The sequence below is a fragment of the Balaenoptera acutorostrata genome, chromosome 2, assembly GCF_949987535.1.
Source record: "Balaenoptera acutorostrata chromosome 2, mBalAcu1.1, whole genome shotgun sequence".
NCBI lineage: Eukaryota > Metazoa > Chordata > Mammalia > Artiodactyla > Balaenopteridae > Balaenoptera > Balaenoptera acutorostrata.
In genome coordinates, this window is record NC_080065.1 from 163,541,382 (window position 1) to 163,561,982 (window position 20,601).

Sequence of the window (20,601 nt, forward strand, 5' to 3'; positions counted from 1 at the left end):
AAATTTTGGTGAAGAAATGTTTTAGGGACAGGATTGCCCCCATGTTTTTATTTTTTATTTATTTATTATTTTTTTTTAAACAATTTTTTTTTCCAATGGGAATTATTTATTTATTTATTTATGGCTGTGTTGGGTTTTCGTTTACTGTGCGAGGGCTTTCTCTAGTTGCGGCAAGTGGGGGCCACTCCTCATCGCAGTGCGCGGGCCTCTCACTACGCGGCCTCTCCCGTTGCGGAGCACAGGCTCCAGACGCGCAGGCTCAGCAACTGTGGCTCACAGGCGGGCCTAGTCGCTCCGCGGCACGTGGGATCCTCCCAGACCAGGGCTCGAACCCGTGTCCCCTGCACCGGCAGGCAGACTCTCAACCACTGCGGCACCAGGGAAGCCCCATGCCCCCATGTTTTTAATATCACTCTTGACTGATTGTTTATTTCGCTTCTTATTTGGCGAAAAGGATATGGAAGTTCAGGTTGGGAAAATTACTTGGAAGAGTTGCTTAAGAATAACCTCATTAGATAGTTTGTGTGTAGATGTGAGAATAAAGTTTTCTTAGAAACAAATGATTTTTTTTATAGTTCAAATATTTTATTTTCCTTAAAGATAGGAGTAGATTTTATAGTTGGAGACTCTTGCTATTATTTAAGCAATAACCAATAAATGTGAGTAAGTAGCAATTATTTAGGAAGAATGATATAATGATGAACTATTGGAAAATATAAAAACTATAGATAGCATTGTGGAATTGGAAGGGACTTATCACCTGATTTTATAGACAGTTTATCTCATTATTCAGCCTCCTCACTGTAAAATGGTAAAAATATTAGTTGATCCAGAGTTATTTTAAGGAATAAAAGAGAATTTATTCATTCAACAATTATTTATTAAGTGCTTACTATGTGCTGAGGCACATGCAGGTTCAGAGGATGTGTCTGTGTATTAGAAAGAAGAAAATCCTGGCCTTCATGGATTTTACTGACTAAGAGGCAAGAGGCTTTACCCAGTGATGACAAACGTGATGAGGGCTTCCAGTGTGCTCCCTGCAGTGGTGTTTTAGACTGAACACAGTGCCTGATAGTTGTGGTATGGTAGAAGAAGACTAGCACCAATGTGTCTTGGATGCAAAGTACACCCATTATCTCATTTAAATCTAACACCAGTTCTATAAACTAGGTCTAGTTTCCCCCCTTTTACAGCTGAGCAATGTTGTGTTCTTTTAGGTCTGTGATCAAATCATGGTTATTAAATAAATTAATGAGTAAACTTGGACCTAAAGTGTGGTCCAAGGTCTTCAGCCAGATAGTGGCAGAGCTGGCACTAGAACTGGTTTTGACTCAAGCTCAGGGCTCCTTTCATTGTACCACATTGCCCCTCAGAGCGTGCATGGGCAAATAATCGTTATGTACCATGGTAGATAGGAAGAGTGCACAGTTTCAGAGATCCCATACTTGCCAATATGAAAATCATTTCACACAGTACAAATAATAACAGTGAAATCAGGGCTGCTGGCATCCTCAGTTTTAATTCCCATCGCTAGTTCTATTCAGTTATCCAGTGAGATGGACTTTGAGCTGTGGATTTAGTGTATTAAGTAATAGGATCCAACTCGAAGTTTTCTCTGGCAAGCTATTGGCTGTGAAGTAAATTCAAGGCTATTCATCCAAAACGTAAGGTGTCCTGAAGTAGATGTATATGTCATCTTGTCTAATGGGTGGGTTGTGTGAGAGATTTTTCTTTCCAAATTGAGTCATTGGAGACCATTGCTCCTATTACTGCCTTTGAAGTCCTGCAGCTGGTGAACCTTTGGTAGTTGAGATTTCTTTCTCAAAAACCAAAAACCAAAAACATGTATTATAAGTATTTGTAGTCTAGTCGTGTGTGGGTTACGTGTCTTAATTAGTAAAGTTCTAGTGAATGTCTTGGGATTTTATAAAAACTTCAGTAATAACAACTAAAAATGAACATTTCTGATCCTTTCTCGTGACCCCATAATCAAATCCAAGTCAGTTTCTACTCTCTGCCTGCTATCCTCCAACTCTGAACCATCTTGAAAATACTTGTTTTTTCTAAACATTGTTAGTTTAGGGAGTTACTTGGAGTGAGAGAGTCTCTTTCCTTTGGCTTCCTTTGGGTCAGCAAAGCAGAGGAGTTAGTTTTGGAGGGTTCTCCTTCTATGCATCATCAATTTTAGTCCTTGGCAACGTCTCTAGTCCCAAAGAAATGATGTGGGACTCCCCACGTCTTCCAGGATTTTTAGAAGGCATGTGATGTATTAACAGTACCTGTGTCTCTTCTGTAATTCATTTGGGCTCTGCAAAATGCCAAAGTGTATCTAATAGAGCAGTACAAGACATGTGCCTATTTTCTTAAAAGTCAACCTTAATTTCGTGTCACTCCAGTCTGCCGCTGGTCTACCCAATAATTAGGATTTTAAGGCTTATGAGTAGTTAGGGGCGCTCCTAGTCCAGAAAGGAGATGCAACTGAAAATATGACATATATTGGCACTACCACTGCAGTGCTTTGGGTTTAAATATTCATCAGACAAAACTAAACTCTATGAAATGAATGCCAGGATAGACCAGTCTCATCCTGATTTCCTGTCTGGAGTCTATTGCTATAAAAGGTGTATATGTTTATAATTCCTATATATAGGAATATTCCTGCTATAATTCCATATATAATTCCTAATTATAATTCCTAATAGTCCCTTGCTTCTGTAGAGCAGTGTTTCTTTCCCAAGCACTTAAATATGTTTGATTGTACCCTTGCACCTGTCTTTTAAGGCAGACACACTCAAGTTGACACACAGTTTTTCTCATGACAGGGACCAGTTGTGATTTATGGCCATTTACAGGATGTCAGTGATGTGGAGAGGGTACATTTGGAGCGAACAAGGCTATATATGTATATCCTTTCACTTGGCAATAAAGAACATGGTAAAAAGCTGTTTTCTTCTCAGTGAAGAGCCCTTAGGCTAACTTCCTATAATGTTCACCTAATGTGTTACTATGTTCAAGTCACCGTAACAAATATTTCTTGAGTGCTTGCCTCCTGCAAGGTATTCCACTGGCTGAAGTGAAAGTTTCTGTGAGAAGCCTGATGTATAGAATTTGGAAGTAAAAAAATGCGGTGTTAGTGTGGGTCTTTACTGCTTTAGTTGAAAAGAAAGTGTTATGAGGTAACCTGTCTTTTCCTTTATGAATTTGGCTTGTTTAGTAAGAAACATATTAACCAAAGATGAAAGGTAGATTCAGAAACATTTATTCACTTTTAATATGAGTATAAACTTTCATTTTCACCAGAAATTCCTGAACACCTTGATTATAATAAAGTACAACCCTGATTTTGGCGTTTAGGGCCAAGGATAAAAGATTCGTAGACTTACTGAAGAGTAGATTCTATGAAAGCACAGACTCCTGATAAACGCTGAGTGTGCTGTAGTCCTCTAGATCAGCGGTCCCTAACCTTTTTGGCACCAGGGACCAGTTTCGTGGAAGACAGTTTTTCCACGGACGGGGGGTTGGGGGTATGGTTCAGGTGGTAATGTGAGTGATGGGAAGCGGCAGATGAAGCTTCGCTCGCTCCCCGCCACTCACCTCTTGCTGTGCGGCCAGGTTCCTGGGGGGTTGGGGACCCCTGCTCTACATAACTGTCCTAAAAGTGGAAGAACCAGTCTTTTTGTTGGTGAGGACCCAGTGGCCTCCATCCTTGTAACTACTGTGATATAACCTGTAGTGTGTGATTGATAAATAATTTAATACTGTTGACAGGGGTATTTGTTGCTTATTTTGTCCATTTGCAAGCAGTTCTTTCTTCCTCATGATACTCCTTGCATTAATAGTTGAGCGAAATGACATGATGAGTCAATAAGACTGCTTTCCCTGTGACCAGAGTTGTCAGGACAAGTCAAGGTCTAATCAGACATTTTCATTTCATTAAGTTGGACTTTTGCCAGAGCCTTTTGGAAGCCAGCATAACACTTGTTCTTGCAGGTCATTGGCCCAGACACAGTCACATGATTACACCTCCATGCGAGAATGTCTGGGAAATGTTGTTTTATAGTCTTGTTTCGGAATAAAAATCAGGCTTCTGACGTTAAGAAAAAGGCTACTGCTGAGCTACCCCAATTCTTTTCCCTACCTCCGATTTCTTCCTGATACTTAGATGGAAGATCTGGCTGTATTCCTTTTCTTGAACTCTGTGTGGCATACTTGGGTACTTCATGTCCTAGTCTTTCAACCTGAGAGGAGGATCCTTCAAGTTTTTGCAGCTTTCAGCTCCATGAGCTCAGTAGGAGTATCCTTGAAGCAAAATAAGAACGGGGTGTTGCATGCTCTTTTTTTTTTTTTTTTTTAATTTCAGATTTTAATGATCAATTTTAGTTATCTATGCAAAGTGATTCATGCAGATCATAAAATTCTTAGAGGAAAAGGAACCCTGGGACAGAAGACATGGGTCCACTGAGGGCGGTAGTCGTGGTTTGCAAATAAAAATTGTGACTGCAGCCAGAAGAAGGAACAGTGGGTGCTGAGAAAGGAAATGACAGATAACCATTCCTAGAGGCTTTATTTGGCTTTTTAGAAATAAGTAAACGAAAAGTTCCCTCTAGTTTGCTGCTTTGAGTCTTCCCTTTGAACACATCATCTAGGCAGAGTTGACATAGATGGTTCTTTTAATTTAAAATCTCTGTAGTCTTCAAACAAGGAGGCCCCATGCAGGCAGTCTCATAGATGGTTGTACATGAATTACCCATCTGTCTTCAAAAAAGGGAGTTTCTGATTTCCTTCTAAGAAAAGGATTTGCAGGATGTGGTGGGAATGAGGTGAGTGAGGCCTTCAACTTCCATGCAGTTGCAGACATTTTGGAGGCAACTTGAACTCTTTGGATCATACTTTAATCCCTGATACCTAAGGATGGCGATCCTAAGTTCAGCATCTGGGTGGTATTCATGAAAGACTTCTGGTTGAATAAGTTAGGAAGGATGCTCATATGAATATGCCCCATCACCTTATTATATGCCCCAGTTTCTGGGCAGCCTGCAGTACCGAGTTCTGACCTGGGATTAGGATGCCTTGTGTGGAGCTAGTGCCACTGCAGCTCTGAAGTCTCATCCAAGATGGTTATTTTCCATGTGCTTCTGAGTAGCTGTTTCTTTGGCTTTCTAGTAGCATGGATACTCAGCATAATCACAGACTCCTAGATATGGAAGTATCTGAATGATAATGTAGTCTAATTTCGAAAGAAATGAGATGAAAGAGGCCAAGTGACTTGCTTCAAGGTATCTGGTAGAAAAACTGGTGTTAGAACCTTGGTTCCGTGTTGTCAGTCCAGTGCTGTCTTGCAGTGCACTGAATTTCTCAGAGAAAATGAGACTAAATGCGGTGTTTTTCTGTGTCCTCCTTTGCTCTTGGTACTTAACAGACCTGGAATCTACTCATGTATGTGTCAGGTTTTAGATCGGCAATAGGCTCACTGATTATGGAAATAATTGGGGAGATGTGGTATGTGTGAAAGTTTCAGGTAAGCGAGGCAAGGGGTTGTTGTGGTGGATTGGGAGATGTTTGCCAGTTCAACTCACATTTCTGCAGTGCGTGATGGGACTTGGGGCTCTTCTTTCTGTAGCTTATTAACAGATAAGCTGTTTCGCTGCTGGAGCTGCTGAATCTACAATAGCCTGAATCAGCAAGAAGGAGGTGTGATTAGTCACGTGGACTTAGGCCTTTCCCATTGCCAAGGCTTGATATATTGACATCTTCCACTTTTTTTTTTTCCTTCCGGTTTTACTGAGATATAATTGACATACAGCACTGTAAAAGTTTAAGGTATATAGCGTAGTGCTTTGACTTGCATACATCATGAAATGATTATCACAGTAAGTTTAGTGACCATTCATCATCTCATATAGGTACAAAATTAAAGTAGAAAAAAAGTGTTTTTTTTCACATCTTCTGTTTTTTCCTCTTTGTAGAGGCTCATCACATGGAATGATAGCATGTTTAGTCTTCTGTGTTACACTTGGTTTAGTCCACGTAATTACATGTAATGTAAAATTACATACAGTGCAAATCAGTCAAGAGGCTATCTTTCCTTCCTCCATCTCTGAGACATGGGTGACCACAGGAGGCCCCTCTGTTGACATTTCTTGCTCTTGTCGTGGCCCTGTTGCCAATCAGTCTAAAAAAATATTTTTCTGTGAATTTCTTGTGAAGTTATTTACATGAAAAGTTTTCTAAACGTATGTAATTCAAACTTGATTCTTTGTTTAATGCCAGTGCAATTTTTATGGACTAGAAAAACAATTATATGAATTCTAGATTTTCCCGGGAAATCTATAACATGCAGATCTGAAGTTCATATGGGACCTCTGTCTCCTCGTGAGCCCTAGGTAAGGTACAGTGAGGATGGAGAGGTGGATAAAGGAAGGAGTGAGTGATGCTTCATTGGGGAAGGTGAGCAAGGTGGCCAGATAGGTTTGTTTCATGACAAAGAGTGTGATTTAAGCACTTACTTTCTTTTGAAAACATCTCTTTTCACCATCTCCCTATCCTGATATCACAGGAAGAAGGAAAAAACCAAACAAACCTGTTGCCTCATTTCCTAAAGCAGTGATTCTCAAACTTTAATGAACATGCAAGTCACCTTGCCTTTTAGAAGACTGCCGACTCTGATTTAATAGTGGTGGGGCAGTGGTTCTCAAAGTGTGTTCCTCAGAGCAGCAGCTCTGGTTCCGCCAGCCGTGTTAGAACTATAAATTCATGGACCTCGCCTGACCTGCTGAATTAAAATCTCAGAGGATCGGCCTCAGAAGCTGTTTCTACACATTCACCATGTGATTCTTGTGTACCTTGAACATTTGAGAATCACTGCCAGTGAAGCTATTCTCTTGGGATTTTCCCAGGCCTCTGGTATTTGCTACTCTGTGATTGGGCCTTGGTATTATTCCCTTGCTATTTAGCAATTGAAACTTTTGGGCAGAGATTTTACTTGAGGCTCCTGACTGGATGTTAGTGTCCAGCAAGTCAACTGGCTCTATTAAAGTATGTTTCTTAGTCCTTCACCACTCTCTCTGTTATAACCCTGATACTTTGTAAAGCAAAGATGCCATTTCATGGAATCATGAACATCAGTACCATGGCTAGACACCATACATAACATGGCAATTGGGTAATACCTTAAAAGGTAGACTGAAAAAGAAACCGACGAGATAAAACACCCCAGAAGAAAACGCTCTTGTAGATTTTCAGGGGTTTTACATCTGAATATCAACTGAGTCCCAATTCACAGATAGTTTCAATCATATTAATAGCCAGTGGGCGTTGTTACCTACGTTCTATGCCTGCTTGGTTCAGATGAGTGCAAACATGCTTAGCAGTGCCTTTACCAGTGTTGCCATTACTGGTGAAGGAAGACTATTTTATAATAGGGATTGGATTCTCTCAGAAGTCAGTTTTCTTAAGGTATTTGCAAAGGATGAATGTTACCTCCTACAGTGTTTCAAGAGCTCTAACTTTACCTTTCTGAAAGTTTTATTGATTTCTTCCAAAGGCTATAGCTGGAGAAATACGCACTGTATGTTTGTCAGATCGGTTACAGGGTCTCCAATATAGGTGGGCTGAGGCTGTGTTTGTGCTTTTCCTCTGGGAGGTTTTTCATCTTAGAGAAAGGATCCATGTGTTTTGAGAATCTCTATAAAGCAATGAGAGGAGTTCAAAACGTATTAGAGTATTCGACAAGTGCTCCAAAGAGGGCTATTTGGGCACAAGGTCTAGATGCTAATGTATTATGTTCTTTGAAAACAGCTTAAATGTAAGTACATATAAGAACCCTAGTTAAGATTTAAGGGTAATGCTGTAAGATCTCTCATAAAGGATTCACAAAAAGTGCTGCAATTTTGTAACCTTTCCAGAAGCAATACAGTGTATGTTCACCCCTCATTTGCAACTTGAAGAAATTTATCCAGTTTATGCGGAAAATTGAAAAGAAGCAGATGCTTATTCCTAAGCTAGAGTTTTGAAGGCCAACAATTAAAATAAACATGTCTCTGCCAAAACTTGAACTAAATTAAAAAATTTAGCATATAAATTAAAACTTACTTAAAACTAAATTTATCAAGGAAATACATTTGTTTTGCATTACTGGTTTCAATGATTGTGAAAAGGCTTCATTTTTATGGAACACTGAAGATTTTTCAAAGTTTCCAACAATTCATTAGACAATTGCACCACTGAAAATGAGTTACGAGTGTCTGGCTTAAATGTATGAACTATTAGCACATCGTTGATGAGCTTAGAGAGAGATGTTAAAGCAGCCGTTATCCTCCTGCAGGTTCATGTTCCTATTCCCAGGGGACTGTAAGAAACTGGTTTGTAGCCTGAAAACAGATAAAGCCATGGGCTGAAGATATACGTAGCATCTCTTCTCTCCTATTCGTTTGTTCTTTCTCTTGGGAATCTGAATTTTGGGACATTGCTGATGAATTGCTGTCAGGCATGGGTACTCTTAGTTTATTGCCATAGAAGAAGAGAGAGATTACTTCCTTGTTTGCAGTACCTGTCTGCTCTAGTCCTGTCTGTACAGTGTTTCCTGATTAATATTTCCTAAACACCTACCTCATAACTTTTTTTCATTTACTCAATATTTATTTAGTTCTTGTTTTCCCAGCTTTCTTGAGGTATAATTGACAAATAAAATTGTATATATTTAAAGTGTACAAACTGATTTGATACACCTAGACATTGGGAAATACTGGTCCTGATGAAGTTAATTAACATTTTCATCACCTCACATAGTTCCCCTCTACCCCCATACCCTTGTTTTTTGTTTTTTGTTTGTTTTTTTTTTTTTTGGTGGTGAGAATGCTTAAAGTCTGTTTCAGCAAATTTCAAGTATACAAGACAGTATTATTAACTACTGTAACCATGTTGTACATTGGATCCTCAGAACTTATTCATATTCTTCTTAAAAGTGAAAGTTTGTACGTTTGACCAACGTTTTCCTGTTTCCCTCATCTCCCAGACCCTGGCAAGGACCCTTCTATTCTGTTTCTATTATTTCAATTTTTTTTTTTTTTTAAGATTGCACATGTAAGTGATACCACGTAGCATTTGTCTTTCTCAGTCTGACTTTTTCCATTTAACATAATGCCCTCCGAGTTCATTCATGTTGTCACATATGACAGGATTTCCTTTTTTTTTTTTTTCCTTTTTTTTTTCCTTCTTTTTTATAGCTAAATAATATTCCATTGAATATATATACCACATATTCTTTCTTCATTCATTGATGGACACAGGTTTCCTTATCTTGGCTATTGTCATAATACTGCAGTGAACATGGGAATGCAGATATCTCTTTGGGATACTGATTTCATTTCCTTTGGATATGTATCCAGAAGTGGGATTGCCGGATCATTCGGTAGTTCTATGTTTAACTTTTTGAGTCACCGCCATACTGTTTTCCATAGTGACTGCACCAATTCACATTCTCACCAACAGTGTACAAGGGTTCCCTTTATTCATATCCTCACCAAGATTTGTCATCTCTTGTCTTTTTTCATAATAAACATTATAATAGGTAGTGAGGTCATATCTCATTGTGGTTTTGATTTGCATTTCCCTGATGATTAGTGATGTTGAGCACCTTTTCATATATCCATTGGTCATTTGTATGTCTTCTTTGGGGAACTGTCTATTCAGGTCCTCTGCCCACTGTTTAATTGGATTTTTTTTTTTTTTTATTTTGCTATTGAGGCATATGAGTTCTTTGCATGCTTTGGGTATTAATCCCTTATCTGATAGGTAGTTTGCCAATGTTTTCTCACATTCTATAGGTTGCCTTTTCATTTTGTTGGTTGTTTCCTTTGCTGTGCAGAAACTTTTTAGTTTGATGTAGTTCTACTTGTTTATTTTTACTTTTATTGCTTGTGCTTTTGGTGTCAAATCCAGAAAGATATGGCGAAGACCTATGTCAAATAGCTTACCACCTATGTTTTCTTCTAGAAGTTTTATGGTTTCAGGTCTTACATTTAAGTCCTTAATCCATTTCAAGTTAATTTTTGTCTATGGTATTCTTTCACATGTGGGTATCAATTTTCCTAACACCAGTTATTGAATAGACTATCCTTTCCCCATTTTGTGTTTTGGGCACCGTGGTCAAAGGTTAGTTGACTGCATATGCATCCCACATAACTATTTTCCTGAAAACTTTCATTTACTCCTGTTTGCTGTGCCAGGATTCATGGCCCTCAGTTTACTGTTCTATTTTCATTGATCCCTAATCATCACTCTGCTTCAGTCAGTCCAGTGATTTTCCTTCTTCTACCTCATCTCAGGTTCATGCAAAGTAGCTTCTTGGGCAAAGTTGCCTTTTCTTTCTAAACAGGTCCAGTCAGATCATCACATATGACTGCTTGTACATATAGAGGAAGGCAGACTATCAGGAGAAAACTATTTTAGGATTCTATGTTATAAACATTTTAACTAAAAAACTTTTAAATTTAACGAGTTCATGCTTCTTAAAAAGAAATGCTGAACACAATTTAATCCTTTCTAGATAAATTAGAGTGACATTATACACAGTAAAAATAAGTTGCATTGTAGTGATTTCTACTAGACAGGTAAGGTATTAAGGACTAGTTGTCTGATCCTACATTGAATAATACGTCTTGCAGCTGATATTTGTTTTTATAATGAATGCACACGTGTGTTGGTTTAAATTGCTGTGTTGAGATTAATGTTCTCAGAAATTATTTCTACATTACCAGGAAGTGGTACATTTGAAGCCTCTCCTGTACCATCTTGAGATTAAAAAAAAACAATAAGAAATTTCTTTTATTTCCATTACTTAAGTTTATTTAAACTTGTGTTTAAAAAACAAAATATCTTCTCAAATCCCCAGTCATATTTCCATGCAGCTTGGTTCTAAGAGTCCTGGAAACAAAGAACAGTATCAGTCCAGGACCTTTGCAGGAAATGTCCTCAAGATCACTAGTGCATCTTAGGATGTTAGCCCAAGGGCCAACTGGGATATCAGGCCACATTGAAGAGATACTTTAATTTGTAAGATTTGTTGTGACCGTCAGACAACATATGTCTTTTGACTCCATTAAGGAATGTGTGAAGGCACAGCCCTACTAATGCTACATTAGCTATCTGTCTTTAACTTTCAAAAATAATTTGAAAGCATTTTTAATGCCATTTTTCAGACGGCGAAAAGAAGTGCAAAGAAGTTAACTTGGCCAAATATAAGTGAAGGAGATGTGATTTTAGCTCGAGAACAAATGCTTTGTCTCATTACTGCTTCGCTATAACAATCAAGATGTGGAGATTTCTAAAATTTTCACCATGAATGTTAAGAAAACACTAGATTGCATGATGTGTTACAGAAACACCCACTAAAATCCACTGAAGTAAGAAGTTGTGAATTCTCTCTGTACTTTGATAAATTCCCCTTGGGAGCACACCGGTTTGGAATCAAGAACGCTTGGTTCTAGTCCTAACATCTCCATTCTGTAGGTCTCAGTTTTTAATATTAAAACTCTCCAAGGTCCCTTCTTAGTGCAGTGATACATGCCTATGGAATTGGGGCTTTTTGCATGCTTTATGAAGTATTTTAGAGCCAGCTGGCCTGGCACTTTACACTGGAGGAAAAAGTAGCCATTAAGGTCTTAAATTTGTCCCGTGTAGTAAAGACTGAAGGTGAGGATGAGAAGTTTTGTTTTCTTAGGTTTTGTTGAAGCAGGCTGCTACTGACTGCTGCCCTGGGATGCTTGGGATTCGTCATAGGGCCGGAGGCTGTGCCTGCCGGTCTGGCAGTGGGCCATCCTGGCGAAGCACAGCACAGGGGCTGGTGTACGCTGCCACGTGAAGTATTAGATAACTGCCCAGAAGAGCTGCCATACATGCAGAGGAGGGGGTATTCAGGGCTGCCCATGGTAGTCATAAAATGATAGATATGAATCTAATCTTAGAAAAGCGAGTTGAACTCCCTCACTTTTAGTTGGGGCTCAAGGAAGTGAGGAAAGTTGTGCAAGTTTGTACCTTTAGTGTGAAAGTTGAGGATGGAATTTGGGTCTCCTGACTACTTATCTAACTCACCACTTACACTCATTTATGCTAAATACCATGCCTCCTTTTGCTCCCACAGGAATATGTCACTTGGTGAATTTATGTTCATTTATTTCATGTACAACCTGAAATGCCTCTTCTTGCTTATCAAATCAACATAAAGCACTTGAAAATTGGATTCAAGCTTAGACAACAGACACAGTGACGTATTAAGATCATTTTATGCCGTATCATGATGACTTTTAGGGAGTTAATTAATTTCCACTCAAGGAAGCATAAACAGCAACTGCATGCAGGTAAAAGACAATAGACAAAAAGGTAGCAGTAAATGGTTGCCCTTTGGGTTCCACAGGGCTTGTGTTAGATAAGGTCTTACTTTGCATAGTTATGATGCGGTAAAGAAGTATACTCCCCACTAGTAAATATTTCAGAGATGCTAAATTGGGAAACTGGCAAATTGCAGGTATGAATGGATGAGTACAATGTGCTCAATGAATAAGGAATCAAAAGGAATCAGAAGGAATCGAAAGAATGTAGGCACCTTAAATGTCTTCAGGTACAAAGAAATCACCACAAACGAGACCATGATGGAGGAGAGGTACTGGCTTGTCAATAGATTTGGGTTTGCAGTTTGGAAACCACTCTGTAAACTCCACAAAAACTAATAATTGTGCTAATAACCTTGGTGTTGATAATCATAATCTGGGTATTCAGATTTACTGGCATGACATTATGCAAATCAGTTAACCTTTCTGAAAATCTAATTCCTCATCTGTGAAGGAGTTGGATTAGAATATATTTCCTGGCTTAAATAACCACTGTTGGACAAAGAATCTTATAATTAGTATCTGCAGCTCTTCAGGAGGAAAAAAAATAACGATAATTGATAACTTCAATGAGTAACTTTATTTCTTTGAGTTATGGGATAGTCATGCTTTTTTCAGTCGTCATAGATACTCCCCGTCGCTTAAGATTATAAATATATGAGGCTTGAACACACAAAGGAAACTTAGAGATAGTCCAGCCCTACTCGAAATTTTATTCTTAAGGGTGGAGAGGCCTTGAATTACAAAGTGACTTGTCTAACTGGTTAATGGTGAAGCCCAAAGGACTAACAAGGCTTCCCAGTTCTCCACACACAGGGCTCTTTTCTCCTATAGGAAAAGGGGTAAATAGGTTTTCTTTCTCATGCCAATTCAGGTTGATTAGTAAGGCCTGGCTGTTGAGAAAGACTGTGGAACTGAGAGCCAGGTACTATAGAAAAGACTAATGTTATTGATTAGGACTGTTTGCTAGATAAACAGAACAGGGAAATCACCTATATGTTTGCCGCCTCCTCTCAAAGCTATGGTTTACACATGTTCCTTGAGGTTAAACTTTGACTATTTCTTCTGCCTTGCTTTTTAACAACCATCACTCACAGTATTAATTAATGTTGTCTAAGGTATTTCACTCTAAGAGACGGCCTATGTCTCAGTGGACCAAACTTGGATTTGGTCATTAAGAAATACGTCATTCTCAGTGCTTGGATCCTCATTGGGTTTTCTTGAGCTGTTTTTCATTTCTGACGCTGCTAAATGTTTTAGACTTCTCCATTAGCATCATGTGGCCTGTCTGACTAGGATTTCAAGCTGCCAGGGCAGGACCACAGCTCTGAGTACAGGCTGGCTGTAGTTTTGTCCCTCATGATAAGACCATGGAATACAGTAGGAGAGGAGCGGCAGATACCTTGTCCTTTGTGGTTCCGACAACTTAAGTGCAATTCTTGGCAGCCTAGCTTTAGACTCTGATATGGGCCTTTTCTCGTATGATGTTGCAGGAAGCTTTCTCTTGCTGCTGACATGTTCTGGCTCCTTGGTTTACTCAGAGGAGTGGTGAAGGAGACATACCTCAAGCCAGGAGCCGCTCTGTTGGCCCTTATGCTCTACTTTCTATAACTTTGCAGGATTTTGGAAGAAAATGAGAATATACTCTGGAACTGGAGATACATATACCCACACATAGATTCATATATATATATATATTTTCACTTCTTCAGGTCTTTGTCCTCATTCCTATCATCTGGAATTGTTTTGAAAGAAAAACGCATATTACCCTCATAAGGAACTAGAGTTTAACTTCGGAAACTTATAACACATTTATAAAAGACACAAAGTGTTCTCTCTTTTTAGAACTGTTCAAGTGCAAGTCAGATTTGAGTTCAAATGGAATGAAATGCCTGTTTATTTCTGGAAGCAAGTTTAGTTATTTTCTAGTCCAGATTCTTTGTTTTACAGATGAAAAAATGGAAATCCAGGGTCTAGGAGGGTTAAGTGATATGCTCGGTGGTACATTTCAGAAGAAACAGAATAGGAAAAAGAATCCAGAACTTGCCAATTTTTGGTCTCACGCATTTTATCTCACACCGCACTACTGCCTCTGGGTTTAGAATTACAACAGTTTGGTTTCCTTTTAAACTGATGACTTAGGTTTTTGTTAAGGTTTGATTTACAGTTTAGTAAAAATTTAATACTTATGTTCATTTTGGGTTTTAGCAAGTCAATGCTATTCTAGAGTTTTATTTTTATTTTCTTTAAGCCTGTAATGGGCATTGAGGTCTCCCTGTGGTCTCTGGACTTCTCTCTCGGCTTTGAAGATTCTGCTGTTCCCTGCTCCATCTCAACTTACGCATATTCTCAACCACAGGGGAGTCTGGAACATGCCAGACATTATGGTGAGGCTGTTAACAACGCTCACCCCGGTCTAAAACCTAAGCCACAGGAGACACAGACTTCTGGTTCCGCAGAAAGCAGGTGTTACAGGTAAGGAAGGGAGCATAATGTACAACAGCCAGATTTTAAACAGCTCTGCTCAGATTTCATATTCCCACACTCCCTCTAATTTACAAGCTTCTGTTCACAGGTAGTTTGAAAACCTATCTGTACCAAATTTAAATATTCAGTGACTTGCCTATAACTAATCATACTTGAAATTAAAAAAGCATGTGTGAACAAGCAATAGCACTAACTAGTACTCACAGGGGAATAGTCCAGCTATATTACAATGAGACTTTTGGCAGTAAAAGCACTCAAGTACTGTTTCTTAAAATGTAAGGATTAGGTGTTCTTGAGGTAGAAAAGAAAAATCTATTCTTTGCAGATGGAGGGGACAATGAAATGGATTCACTAGCAGAGTCACTTTTATGGAAATTTGGATCTGTACTGTGAAATTTTAGTGTTTAACCAAGATCAGAGGCCTTGTAGGATGATTTTTTAACATGCTGGATTAGAAACACCAGACAGAATTGATTCCCAGTAAAATGGAAAACGTCCTGAATTAAAAAGGGGCCTCAAAAAAAAAACAAAAAAAAAGGAGCCTCACTTGGTAACACTTAATTTTCTAACATGAGTGCTCCAAACTCTTAATAACTATTTTAAAACACTTGATAATTTCAGGTAAGATAAATTTTACGTAAGAATAAAAATGGACAGCGTATATGAATTTGGTGAGACTGAGCATACAATGTGGATTTGCCTTGGAAAACTTGGGCAGTTTTTGAGATTATTGAAGTTGAGCGTCTGTTGCAAGATACCTAAGTGAACTCTCCCAAAGCATTTCCTGGAAGCATTTGCCCAACAAGTAATCTTCAAACAAACGAACAAACATACATACCCACCATTCCTCTATTCCGTGTAATATAATCCATGGACCAACAAGAATAAGCTTATTTTCTACTTGTACAGTTTTTGAGATTATTGAAGTTGAGCGTCTGTTGCAAGATACCTAAGTGAACTCTCCCAAAGCATTTCCTGGAAGCATTTGCCCAACAAGTAATCTTCAAACAAACGAACAAACATACATACCCACCATTCCTCTATTCCGTGTAATATAATCCATGGACCAACAAGAATAAGCTTATTTTCTACTTGTACAGTTTTTGGGTGGTGCTGCTTTTCCTAACCTTCTCACCATCTGTCAAGACATAACTTTCATTACTCTCCAGCATCACTTTTAACAGCATCATCTTTCTTTTCGTCCTTTCTCCTTCCCTCCCTCCCTCCTCCTCTCCCCCTTTGCTTTTCTTCCCTGCCTCCTTTTTCTTTCTTTAAAAGGAATCTCTTTTGACCTGTGTTTTCCTCAAGGGTTCAATTGTTTTTATATTTCTCTCCCTCATAATACAGTCTTTGGGGATTTAAAAATACGACATAAATAGAATCTTCTGTGATTTCTCAGCAGAAGGGAAGGTATGGTTTGTATTACTTTCTCTCATAGGATTCTTTATGGGGTAAATATTTCCAGATGCCCCAAATCTCTTCGTTACGTTTACTATAAGAACCAACAACTCTTCCTTTTTCTCTACAGTGACATGATTGTGTCCTGGGATGGCTCCCACTCGTATCGCTATGAAAACAGAAGTTTCATAAACCAGAGATGAGTTACTTCAACTCAGTTTAATTCAATAAACAGTTATTGAACATTTACTGTGTCCAGGATACCATTGGCCATGGTGAATGATACATGATCCCTCCTATCAAGAAATTTGCAATCTAGTATGGGAGAAACTATGCAAATAAATGTCCAACCGTAAGATGACTGCTACGGTATAGTAACAAGCAAAGATTTAGGAACTCAGTAGGTAAGCAAAATAAGTAGAATAGTAAAGATGAGGCTCTTTTGTTTGTCAGTATTTTACTTTAGCTCTGTATAGTTTTGAGATATGAAATGGTGTCATTTTACTTTACAGTTCTTGTTACTTTATAATCATTACCACGACTTTGTAGTCATAGCTCATGGGTAAGTTGCTTCACTTATGTGAATGTTATGGAGAGGTACTATGCTTCCGGTAGAGTCTTCTTCAGAAAGAGATTTATTGATTTGAGTTTATAACACTGAATTATGGTGTGGTAATACGTTTTACTTCAACTCGAAGATAGCTACTTTATCGATCCCGTGGGTAAACCCTTACTCTGGATCTGGGCGGTGAGCCCTCTCAGGATCAGCTGTCACACAGCAAGAGATAAGACTTCCTGGATCAGTTTTCTAAAGTGACAGGTTTATTCCCTGGTCAGGACAGAAGATACTGTCTTTTTAACGAACAGGCTAGACTTCTCTGTGTGCGTATTTGTTCCATGTGTTTCGGGGTGAGGATGGGGTTGAGGAGTCTACTCTGTTTTTATGGGGCGTGAATCTGGCTTAAAAATGACAGAGCCCTTTAACAGGGAAATTGCAGCTGGAAGACACCAGCAACTAAGTAGATCTGGGACTTGAGAAACTGTGCCTCCCTGGAGCTATCCAGGGTACTGAACCACTTCTCCTTATGTTGCCTTCTAACCCCGCGAAACAAACATTCAGACATTTAAAAATATCTAGCTTTTTTTTTTTTTTTCTGACTAGAGAAATTCTTTAACCTGTATATTTCTGATCATTGTTCTTGCTCTAGTCTTGGCCAGCTGTAGCAGTTCACCTCTTGTGTCTTTTATTCACTAAACAAATATTTAGGTATAACCTTCTCTGCGTTGGGCACTTTTCTCCTGGTTAAATTACTCAGATTGAATATGATTATTTTTGCCTTTTTGTGAAATTTGGGTTAAAGAAACAAATTTTATGGGATGCTTAAAGGATCTCAGGTTTTCAAGTGTCGTTTGAAGAACCTGGTTTCTGGTCCAAAGGTTGTGTTTGTTTACATTTGTTTACAGTACTTAGACTAGCCCTTGGCATAAACTAGGCAGCACAGAAATTTTATTCCGCTGATGATCAGATTTATTTTGTGGAATTTTTTTAAAAATAAATTTATTTTATGTATTTATTTTTGGCTGCGTTGGGTCTTTGTTGCTGTGCGCGGGCTTTCTCTAGTTGTGGCGAGCGGGGGCTACTCTTCCTTGTGATGCACGGACTTCTCACTGTGGTGGCTTCTCTTGTTGTGGAGCACGGGCTGTAGGCGCATGCGCTTCAGTAGTTGTGGCACCTGGGCTCAGTAGTTGTGGCTCGTGGGCTCTAGAACGCAGGCTCAGTAGTTGTGGTGCACGACCTTAGTTGCTCCGCAGCATGTGGGATCTTCCTGGACCAGGGCTCGAACCCGTGTCCCCTGCATTGGCAGGTGGATTCTTAACCACTGCACCACCAGGGAAGTCCCATTTGTGGAATATTTTTCTATACCATGTTACAAGGAACATATTTCTTTTCAACCTAAAGGTAAAATTCTTTGAAGAAAAATTTTGCCCTAAGTGCTCTAGATGCAACATGCACATAATCCTGATGAATGTAGACTAAGCATTTTGGGACACTGTCATATACATTAGGACCAAAGTACAGGCTGACCGGAAAGAAAGGGACCAGAAACTTCCAGCTCAGACTTTTCTATTTACGTATTTTCTCAACCATCTTTTCATTCTATTTTATTCATACTAGTCTATTCTGTATTCAGGGAAACAACCACCACCTGTTCACCCCCTCTCCTCCAAAAGAGGAAAACAAGAATTTTTCCTTTGATGACAGCAACACATGACCCAGGAAGGTGGAGTATATTCTAAACTGTCCTTTTGTAATTCCTTGTTCTAAGCATCTGGCAAGACAAATTGGTCTTGACTTCCCTGGAAATGTTGGTTTCTTTCAATGAGTATACGGGGTACAGAATCAACAGTGTTCCTAGTGTTCTCAAGACCAGTTATTGTATGGGTCAGTAAGGCTAAACCCTTCACCCCCAACCTGGTGTTAATTTAATGTTATTCTCAGTAAATATCTGAGACAGACTGAATTTGAGCAGAATATATAGTATCTGGCTGAAATTGAATCAGGTTCAGTGTTCTAACATAGCGATTTGCCACTACCCACATCTATTTCTGTGGTATGCCTTTTTTTTTTTTTTTTTTTTTTTTACAACATGTACATTTAGAAACTTGGTAAGGTCCAAACTGTATCATAATTGAGTTGAAAATGTCAGTTTCTTGGGATTGCCAAACTCAAACACTTTTCTTGGTATCTCAGTGAGAAATCAAATTTGAGGTTGAAGAGTATTGACCAGTAAGCTTCTTTTCTAGAGATTGTTACTCTACCTTTGGTCATGGACCAAGTTTAATTATTCCTATTGCTTTTATTTCCCATTCCTTAGGGAAGTGATAGGCACTTGTTTAGTCACCGGAAGTTGTGAGAATTTGGGGACCTCAGCAAAGACCCAAGAGACCTATGCAACAGTATTGCTTTCCTACTTATTACCCAGACCCAGTTTGTTTTAAAATCTATTTACTGATTCCACCTGAGTTGCATGACTTAGTTGTAATATAATCTCTTGATTTCTTGAATTATCTCCAGACTGGACTTCATGATTGATTTCTTTTTCGCCTTTGACTTATTCAGATGGAAATAGGTTAAACAAACAGAAAAACTTGACTATTATTCAAAGGCTGAAGGATTCCTTCATTACTTCCCTCCATTTCCTTGGGAATCAATACCATTGGCTGTTTTCTTTTAGTTAGCATAGTTTTGCTTGCTTAATATAATTACTATAGTAATTTAAGAGTTATATATACGTGATCTGACTTAACCTTCCAATTCTATGGTGTAATATTACTACTGTCATTTTATGTGTGAGAAAGGTAATGTTCAGGGGGAGTTAAGGAATTTCTAATGACCATAAAATTAGGAGTCAGGACTGAAGATTCAGACCCAGCTCTCTCCGACATTAGTCACTGCTTTTAATCACTCTTCTGCTTGCTTTAATATTTCTTTACTGCCCACATAAAGTGCCATGTCAGAATATAGAAATGGTTATTAACTGAGGAAATAGGAAATATTTTGATGTTTTTAGGGAAATTCAAAACATTGTAGAATAAAAAGCTGGACATGATTTTATTGGCAGTTTTATCGCGATGGCTTAAAAGAAATGAAGTTGTTCCTGAAGGTACCTAGTTTATTGTCGTGAAATATATTTGCTTTGCCTCATGCTGTATTTTGTAACATTTGGCCCTGGTAGGGTTTATTTGTGCGTGTAGTTTAATATAAAGATCTCACTTTTAACAAATACTGGGAACTATTCGGAGAAAAAGCCAAAACAGATGTGTTTTCACTCAGTAGTTTTTGTTTAGGTCTGAACCTTTGATAGGAATTTGTTCCACAAATGTGGTTATTACAGAAGATGAAGAAAGCCAAGCTGAACACAAAGTTAGATGACTTGTCTATTTAATTTTAGGTGATACTTGCCGAATGTCTTGAGAAAATATTTTTTCAACTTGTTTCAGAATTAGAATAGACTCTGTTGACATTTTATGCAAGCATATATCTGTTATTCCTTTTTAGAAATTCAAAGTAAATTCTTCTTATAAAAATAATACACAATCAATAATACACGACCATTTTCTATGAGGAAATTTTCAAATGAAAAAACATTAATCTCTAAACATCCGTAACACCAACCAGTTAATATGTTAGTATGTTTCATTTGGTTTTTGACACACGCAAGTGCACACAAAACTTAACATATAATTATATAATTTTATATGTAATTTTGTGTTCCAGTTTTCTACTTAATTAATAGCATTGTCTTATTTTGCATTTCTGTGACTTCCA

General features: G+C 38.4%; 1 protein-coding gene across 9 annotated transcripts in view; it reads left to right on the plus strand.

Annotated features, from left to right (window-relative positions):
- Nucleotides 1-20,601, plus strand: part of LOC130707373 (uncharacterized) — an 87,696-nt gene that overhangs the window by 8,248 nt on the left and 58,847 nt on the right. Inside the window, exons 2-4 of one of the 9 annotated variants that reach the window (XR_009007253.1) lie at nt 14,746-14,861; nt 16,402-16,675; nt 18,464-18,553. The exons of 5 other annotated variants lie outside the window; for them this stretch is intronic. The gene's annotated coding sequence lies outside the window, so the exon portion shown is untranslated. The remainder of the gene's footprint in view (nt 1-14,745; nt 14,862-16,401; nt 16,676-18,463; nt 18,554-20,601) is intronic. 3 more of the 9 variants (XR_009007255.1, XR_009007256.1, XR_009007257.1) reach the window with 3 other exon arrangements.